We start from the raw sequence: 9,449 nt of genomic DNA, 5'->3' as shown, positions 1-9,449 counted from the left end.
AAGAGAAATCGGTGAAAACGTCTGACTTCCGCACCCTCTGTTTTCCTCCATGTAAGCCTTGAATCAAAATTAGTGGTGGTTTAAAAAAGCAACTTTCTCGGTGTTAACAGTACAAGTGAATTGATTTTTACATCAAATACATGTAAAGGGCCAGATTCGGCCGTTACCATACCTTGTCTTTTTTTTTTACAAAGCAATAGGATATAAACAATCTTAATTAGGAATGTTGATATTATAAACAAAATTTGAAATTCTCCTCTGAATGTGTTGGTTATTCGAATGACTGCCCTTTCACCGGATGCTCTTGGACTTGATGCTTCTATGTAGGCATATCTGACACCTACTGTAGCACTGCTGGGACCCATTATCGCGGAGGGTGTTGGACCCTGTTTTAATGTTTTCAAGGGAATCATTTTTTTTTAATTTCTTCAATCAAAATAGTTTTAAGTACGGTAATATACTTTTAATGCTTTAAGTTCTTCTAAAAACGAGCTCAAAGTGAACGTTTTATTACATGGAAATCGCAAAATGTTTGCCTTTAAAGACATTGGCAACTTTTTTGACTTTTGAAGAGAATTTTTAAAGAACTTTTGAACAGGTTTAATGGTAACAAACATGTTAAATTAAGGTCTTTATCACATTTAACCAACTTTCCTTCGTATTTTTTTTTTCAAATCAATATTATTGCAATTCTTAATGCATTTTATATGATTGATTGATTGAAAAATTGTATATGGTTTAATGTCCCTCTTGAGAATTTTTCATTCATATGAAGACGTCAGCGATGCCGGTGAAGGGCTTCAAATTAAGACCTAAACTCGGCACTCAGGGCCATTGAGCAGTGAGGGTTCTTTATTGGGCCAACGCCTACCGTGACATGGGACCTACGTTTTTAAGTTCATATCCGAAAGACCCGTGACTTTCACTTCTAGTGCCGAGCGCATGGCGAAGGAACAGTCACTGCCTATGTTTACGTCTTAGGTATGACGCGGCGCCGGGATCGAGAATCGAACCCGGGCCTCTTGATCACGAAACGAACGCTCTACCACCAGGCTACCGTGACCGGTACATTTCATATGTAAAACGTTGTTAAAATGGACCAAAATCATTTTTAACCATAAGTTCTTTTAGCTCAACTGAGTTGAAAGCTCGAGTGAGCTTTTGTTATCGCATTTTGTCAGTTGACCGTGTGTCTGTTTGTCTGTAAAATTTTTACATTTTCGAGTTCTTCTCAAGAAATAACGGGCCAATAATGACCAAACATGGGTACAGTCCACTAATTGTTTTCCCTTAGGCGACAATGTTAACGTTTCCTCTCATAGCGATGTCCCTAATTTTCGTTCAGAAGTGAGTGACCCCTCAAATCAAAGCACATCAACTTGTCTTTCCTTGGTTAAAATCTCGAGATGGCATGTCAGATTCGTTTTCCGGCAAAATGCGTCTGTCTGTGGGAACCTCTAAAAATGAAAGTGAAAGTAGGGGAATTTCAGAATTGTAACTGGCGTTATAATACACAAAATAATTTGGCTGATCTTCTTGATAAATTACATTTTCCAAGCTTTTTTGGTAGGAAAGATACTCCTTATCAACAAGTGTGAGGCTCAGTTTAGTACATCTGCCCATTTTTTATGTAAGTCTGCAAATTAAGGAACTTGGAATTTTTCCTGCACTACTTTCTTCTCCTACCGATTCTAAAAATAATTAGCGGGATGTACCCACATGGTACAGTTCAAAGTAGCTTTGTGTAAAAGGGAATTAAATTGTAAAAAGGAAGAACCGATTCCCCTTTCAAGGGGAGATCATCAAGAAAAAAATAGGGTCGAGTCATTATAAAATCTTCTCAAGATCCACTTGACCAGAAAAGATGAAACTTATGTGGATGTCAAAGTAAACTGGAGTAGTGTAAATTTTAAAATTTTCAAATCATGACCCCAAGGGGTTGGGCAGGGCCATAATAGGGACTCAAAGTTCAAAATATATAGGAAAAAATCTTTGAAAACTACCTTTTCATGAACTATTGGGTCATAAAAGCTGAAACTTATGTGGAAGCATTCTGGGGTAGTGAAGATACTAAATTGTACAAATTATGACCCCCGGGGATAGGGCTAAGCCACAATGGAGAATCAAAGTTTTACATGGAAATGCGTGTACACATTCTAGATGACCATGATGACAACCTGTTGACTGACTGCCCCCTTAGCACAATTTAAGAAAACCCATCCCAATCGCAGTTTTTTTATTACTGTAGAGTTGAAACGTCCGATAAAAAATCATCTGCTTTTGTTCACCTCTCAGTCTGTAATTTGTGCTTTTCTTCTTATCTGCGCCTAGGGAATTCCAAACGGGAGAGCACACTAAATGACAGTTTTAATAAGTGAAAAAACCTACTCATAACTTTTCTTTCCCCGGAAACTCGAGCTCTGCGTTGTCAATTGCCTTAGGATTTTTAAACTTCTGTTACAGGGAAAACTTGAAGATATTCTACTGTCATTAAGTTACCAGCCAGCTGTAGGCAGATTGAATATTATAGTAATGAAATGTAAAGATCTCAAAGCTAAAGACATAACGGGGGCATCAGTAAGATTACCTTTAGAAAGGTGTGTAGATATCATCAGGTGATATTACCTTTAGAAAGGTGTGTAGATGTCATCAGGTGAGATTACCTTTAGACAGGTGTGTAGGTGTCATCAGGTGAGATAACCTTTAGAAAGGTGTGTAGATGTCATCAGGTGAGATAACCTTTAGAAAGGTATGTAGATGTCATTAGTTGAGTTTCCTTTAGAAAAGTTTGTAGATGTCATCAGGTGAGATTACCTTTCAAAGGTGTGTAGATGTCATCAGGTGAGATTACCTTTCGAAAGGTGTGTAGGTGTCATCAGGTGAGATAACCTTCAGAAAGGTGTGTAGAATCAGGTGAGATTGCCTTTAGAAAGGTGTGTAGCATCATGTGAGATTACCTTTAGAAAGGTGTGTAGCATCAGGTGAGATTACCTTTAGAAAGGTGTGTAGGTGTCATCAGATGAGATTACCTTTAGAAAGGTGTGTAGGTGTCATCAGGTGAGATTACCTTTAGAAAGGTGTGTAGGTGTCATCAGGTGAGATTACCTTTAGAAAGGTGTGTAGAATCAGGTGAGATTGCCTTTAGAAAGGTGTGTAGCATCATGTGAGATTACCTTTAGAAAGGTGTGTAGCATCAGGTAAGATTTCCTTTAGGAGGGTATGTAGGTGTCATCAGGTGAGATTACCTTTAGAAAGGTGTGTAGGTGTCATCAGGTGAGATTACCTTTAGAAATGGGTGTAGGTGTCATCAGGTGAGATTACCTTTAGAAATGGGTGTAGGTGTCATCAGGTGAGATTACCTTTAGAAAGATGTGTAGCATCAGGTAAGATTTCCTTTAGAAAGGTGTGTAGGTAAATCAATAAGTTACATAGAAATATATGGGAAATCTTTGAAAATCTTCTTCTCAAGAACCACTGAGCCAGAGAAGCTGTAACTTATGTGGAAGCATCCTGGGGTAGTGTAGATTCTAAATTGTTCAAATCATGACCCCCGGGGGTAGGGCGGGGCCACAACGGGGAATCAAAGTTTTATATAGAAATAGATAGGAAAAATCTTTGAAAATCTTCTTTTCAAGAACCACTGAGCCAGAAAAGCTGAAACTTATGTGGAAGCATCCTAGGGTAGTGTAGATTCTAAATTGTTTATTGTCATGACCCCTGGGCGTTGGGCGGGGCCACAATGGGAATCAATGTTTTACATAGAAATATATAGAAAAAATCTGAAAATCAAAGCTGAAACTTATTTGGAAGCATACTGGGGTAGTGTAGATTTCAATTTTTTTTTTTAATTATGATAAGTGGGAAGGGTGGGGTCACAATATGTATTTCAAGGGGGAAATCTGGTAAAGAACAAAATGGCTAATGCTTCTCAGGTGAGCGATGTGGCCCATGGGCCTCTTGTTTAATTCATTGAATCAGCCATTCAAATTCTAAAATTAATGTTGCTGAGGTCTCAATTTTTGATTTTTTAAAGATTTTCTTTATGGAACTTCTAATGTAAGATGTTTTTAAGATATTCACAATTAAAACAGAGCCAAGAAATAAATATTTCTTCAAGTATCAGAATAATTTATGTAAACCATTTTTTACGGTATTGTTCTCTGCTAAAAATTTACAATCTTTAAAGCTAATATTAACATACACCTTGGTTTATATGCATGTATGTTTAACGTCATTAAGGCATGCACAACCAACATCAGTAAATATTTTGGCAATCATTTAGTATATTCAATTTATATTCAATGAAAATGGGTTTAAATACCTTATTACTTTGTTCATATTGCATTGTGTAGCTAAGATGTTTTTGTTTTTAAAATTAAATCAAACGCTTTGATATATTGGATCAATTAATCACAATATCCATTTACAAAACAACATCATAGTTTCTTTATGAAAATTAAGGACATTTCTTTGTAAAAATTAAAGACATTTACATCATATTCATGCTGTTACACGCCATATTTACTACTCAGTTGCTTAATGGTTGAAAGGAATGCATCTTAATCCCTTAGTTCAAATTCATTAGACATTTTTCATTTCTTTTAATTTTACATATTTAAAGGTTCCTCAACCCTTACTTTGTTCAAATAAAGTTGTTTAACGATTCTTGATTTTCTGGAATGGGAAGTTAAGGATAAATGATACAAACAAATTTTTGTCAAAAAAATTGAAATTAACAACTTGAGTCATGATTTAATGAGTAAAATCAATAAGTTTAACCGCATATTTTAGGATTTTCATTCCTAATCTTACAAAAATCGGATTTGAAGAGAACAAAATACTTGTATACATTAATAAGGATGGTTTCATGGAGGTAGAATTTTGAGCATCATAGAAGGTTTAAAAGTTTTTTTTTATATTCTAAAAATTCATTTCTTACATCATTTTCAATGAAATAAGACCAAAAGATAAATACCAATCCAGACATCCATTTTTGGTTGTATCATCTGTCCTTAATGTTAAAAAAACAAAACAAAACAATTATTCATCCAATTGAGAATTATCTTCCTTAAAAGGGTATCAATGAAACTTAAAACACCTTTATTTACTTCATTAGGCAAAACTAGCACTATAACTACAATACAATCGAACATTTTCAATATTTTTTTATCTTAATTCTTTCAGTTCTAACCATCATTATGCCTTGGTAAGCTCCATATCCCTTAAAATAGATTTGAAAACTCTTAAGCTTTTTTCTTTTTACTTGCAGATCCCTATGTCAAGCTCTGGTTAAAATTCGGAAACAACGTATAGAGAAAATGCGAACTCTAAATCCAGTGTACAATATGTCGTTCTTTTTTTGAAATTCCTTGGGAAAAAATCCAGGAAGCTGCAATAGAAGTGATTGTGATGGACTTCGATAAAGTTTGAAGGAACGAAATGATAGGAAAAATTGTGTTAAGCAGCAAGATTGGTCCCTTGGACACAACGACATGATTACAAAGCCTCGCCAACAAGTCGTTCAGTGGCATTTGCTTAAAGACTGACAAAGGCTAAGGCATAGAATATTCTAATTTTGTTTGATTAAGCAAAATAACATTGTATTTTGTTGATAGGATGTTTAATATTGCAAATTTTGTAAGGTATTGTTATTTTATTTGATTAGTAATTTGTGTTCTGTAAAATTTGTTTTTAATATTAAGATCTCACAAGATGGGTTGCAAAGATGGCGACGTTGTCAAAGATGACGTGATATAATGCAATCTTTCATCTATGTGTTTCATTTGTTTGTTATTAAAAAGTATATTTAATAAATTCTTGAACTCCATCTATGCAACTTGTATGAGAGCATGTACTTATTATGAATACATTGTACATGCATTTATGGGTGAATAATGATACATATACAAACGTTTGTTTAAAACGCATAGAAATAAGGTTTTCAAGGAATCCTCTCTCAGAAAGTAAACCCTTTTCATTCCTAGAAAAAACCCCAGAGTTATCCCTCTTTTTCATGTTGTAGAATGACCACCTCATGTATTCAAAAAGAACAACATTACTTTATATCTTAAACTGCAGTCCCTTAAAGTCAATAAAATATGTAAGTACACATATAAATACTTCAGGAAGGATAGAACCATGTGACGGTACATGTAAATGTTCGTATAATCGGTATATAGACGGTACATGTAACTGTTCATCAGGATCATATAGTGCAGTGACAAACCTGGAAAACATAGTTTTTGAGTTAAATGGACAGGCATATCCTACGGCTGTGTTATATTCTATAAAAGAGAACCCTTCTTCGTTCATTTTCGCCTGGTCGTAGAGTTTGCAAGTCATTTTTTTTATTGCGATGAAAGTGATAAAAAGGGATTATTTAAGTCGTTTTTTTTACAAGCTGGTATAACATTTTTCAAAACTTAATCATTGAATTAAAAATAATTACTAAAGGAAAAGATATCGACAGATTTCTGAATTTATAATGCAAATTAAATAAATCAGGAATATTTTCTACCCCTCCCTTTCACAATAAATAATTGTTTACGCATTTACTTACTGCCCAAAGTTGAACCGATTATACAGTGTACTCCTTACTCCTTTCTGAGCACGGATATTATATTGTATCAGCTCAGTGCAGTGTTTTTATACGCCAGTCTTAAGACGGGACGTATTATGTTATAGGCTTCGTGTCCGTCCGTCTGTCTGTTAGCTTTTTCGTTTCCGGCTCATAACTTTAATACTATTAGGCCTAGGATTATCAGACTTTGTCATCTGATGCATCTTGGGTAGAAGGTGTGTCGCGCACAAAAAGTTGGTCGCTCTGACCTTTTATTAAGACATAGCCAAATACGGAAAAATCCTTTCCGGCCCATAACTAGAAAACTATAAGACTAACAAGCATCAAACTTGGCCAGTTTATGCATCTTAGGTAGAAGGTGTGTCGCGACCTATTTCAAGGTCACTTTTTACTAATCATTTAAGCATCCCAAATAATGTAAGCGTATTGCTCTCTTCTTATTAAAAAAGTGTTAAATCAAGAAAATACTTATTTTTTAAGCATATACTTGACAGCAATCTATATCAAATATAATGTTTGTTAGAGAAATCCTGCCTCTCCCATGAGTGTAATTATCAAGCACTGGTCAAGAAGAATTTTGATAACAGAAAATTGCATGTCAAATTAGAGAGAAATTAATGAGTTTTGAGTGTGAGGATCGAACTGATAGAAAATCAGTGTTATCAATATCCCTTGGGTATTGGGCAGATGGGTAAGCCTGTTGGATTAAAAATAGCTCTTTTTGGCTAGCCTAAGTTTTAAAATGAATTTGATGAAAAGTAATTAAAACTAATTTGATATTGCATAATGGACTTATCTGATATTATATAATATTATTAATTAAAAAACTAATTTTAAGGGGTGGGGTGGAATCAGCATGTCCATATGAATTCCATATTAAAACCTGTCGGACATTAAATCTCAACCAAAAAAAATCGTTGAATATTTTATATGTTAAAAAAAATTATGGTAAATAGTGCAGACCCATTCATCTCTTGGTAGTAATGAGTAGACAAGCATCCAGTTAAAGATTAATTAATGAGTTCAAAGTAGGAAGGCTAGCTGATCAAGCGGCTTATCTGTATCCTTTGGGGATTAGACAGAAGACGTGCTGGTCAGTTTATAGCATATGTCATTTGATGGCCAGGCCTTTTCTTTTCAAAATTAATTTGGTATTGATTAAGATGTTAAGACTAATTTCATATTGTTTAATATGATAGGCATTTGACAAGGTCTAACACAACCAGCATAGAAATCTATTAATAATGTCACAGTGATATTTATTTTAATTAATGCCTAGATCACAGGAAATGGATAAATATTTAAAGGAATGGAAAAATCATGGAAATCTTGGAATCAAGGTTGACGTGATTCTCTTGCACACTAAACTGTTCAAGAAAATTGTAATTTTTTTGACGGGCGTATCATGCTGTGGCGCGGCACTTTATTTTATTTCTATTTAGGCAATCAGCCATTTCTTTTTTGATTCAATGATATAAAGTTTCCAGTCAGCCGATGAAAAATATCGACAATCATTACTTTTAGCTCTTTAATATAGTTTTTACCATATAGTTTTCCAAAGAAACAGATTCTTTCAAAGTTGAAAACACAGATAGACATGCTAACCAACTCGAAAATTTGCTTACCTTGTCAATGATCGTTTTCAAAATTATTTTGTAAAAAAAAATCGTTGTGATTGTTCACACAAGTACGCTAAAATTCACATCAATAAGGATGCGTTAGTTTCTGATTGACAATATCTATGTGTTTTTTGGCGACCAGGCCTTCCAATGATCTGTTGGAATTTCCATGGGTACCAATGGCGCCCCATTATTAGCAGACCTATTTTTGTATTCATAGCAGAAATTATTCAAATTTCTATTCGTGAAAAAAAGAAAACACTTGCTATGGCCTTCAACTCGACATTTCAATATATCGACGTATTGTCATTTACAATAGTTATTTCCATTCTTCTGTCGATTCGATATACATGTATCCCGGTGAGCTTGAGTTTAAGATATCACAGAGTCTGATATATCTGTTTCATATTTGGATATTTTACTTGAAAAGACGTTTATTGTAATCTAACAACTTAGCTCTATGATAAGCGTGATAAAGAATGGGTGGACTTAACTGGCCAGAAAAAATGCCGTAAATTTAACTTTCAGAAAATGTTAATTTTTTTCCCATCCTATAAACCCCCGATATCTGAACCGTGTATTTATGGTACGGATGTGAATTTTAAACGCTTTTTGTCGAGGTAAACTAAGTAAATATCGAAGGCATGGTGTCTGAAGATTTCTTGAATATCAATAGATAATCAGGGTCACACGTTTTTCATCGTCTGAATACATAGTCAGCACATGTTTGTCGGCTGTTCTTCAGAAAACTGTAGTGTTGTATATTGAACAAAATAATGTTATATTAAAAGGAGAAGAGCCGACAAATGTGTGCTCACACTTAATTTCACAAAAAAACATGTTCGAAAGAAACTTCTCGCTTTCATTGTTATGTCTTCGATTGACCTGTTTAATATTACAATTCATCACGTAATGTCCACCTGCGAGTGTACTCGTGAAAACAGCTACATTGTATACTTCAACCTGGCCTCGATCTAAATTATGTCTTTGAGCGCGTTTTGTTGCCGTTTTCAGAATATAACAAAATAAATATTGTTTTAATTTTCCGTGTCATCACATTTTTAAAATAATGACATCGCTGAAATGTGCTTAACACGCATTCGAATTACTGGAGAGAGAGAGGGATAGAGAGAGATGTCAACAATGACGCCGATCGATAGCCCCGCCTCCTATAAATATTTATTGTGTGACATAAAAACCACTCCGGATACATGTCGAATTCCGGAAGACGATACTCATGTATCGTTGCT

Source organism: Saccostrea cucullata, unplaced genomic scaffold, assembly GCF_032062105.1.
Source record: "Saccostrea cucullata isolate Sc308-1 unplaced genomic scaffold, CSIRO_AGI_Scuc_v1 ctg16875, whole genome shotgun sequence".
In the NCBI taxonomy this organism is placed as follows: Eukaryota; Metazoa; Mollusca; class Bivalvia; order Ostreida; family Ostreidae; genus Saccostrea; species Saccostrea cuccullata.
The sequence above is the reverse complement of the archived record's forward strand: the minus strand, read 5'-3'. Positions refer to the sequence as shown.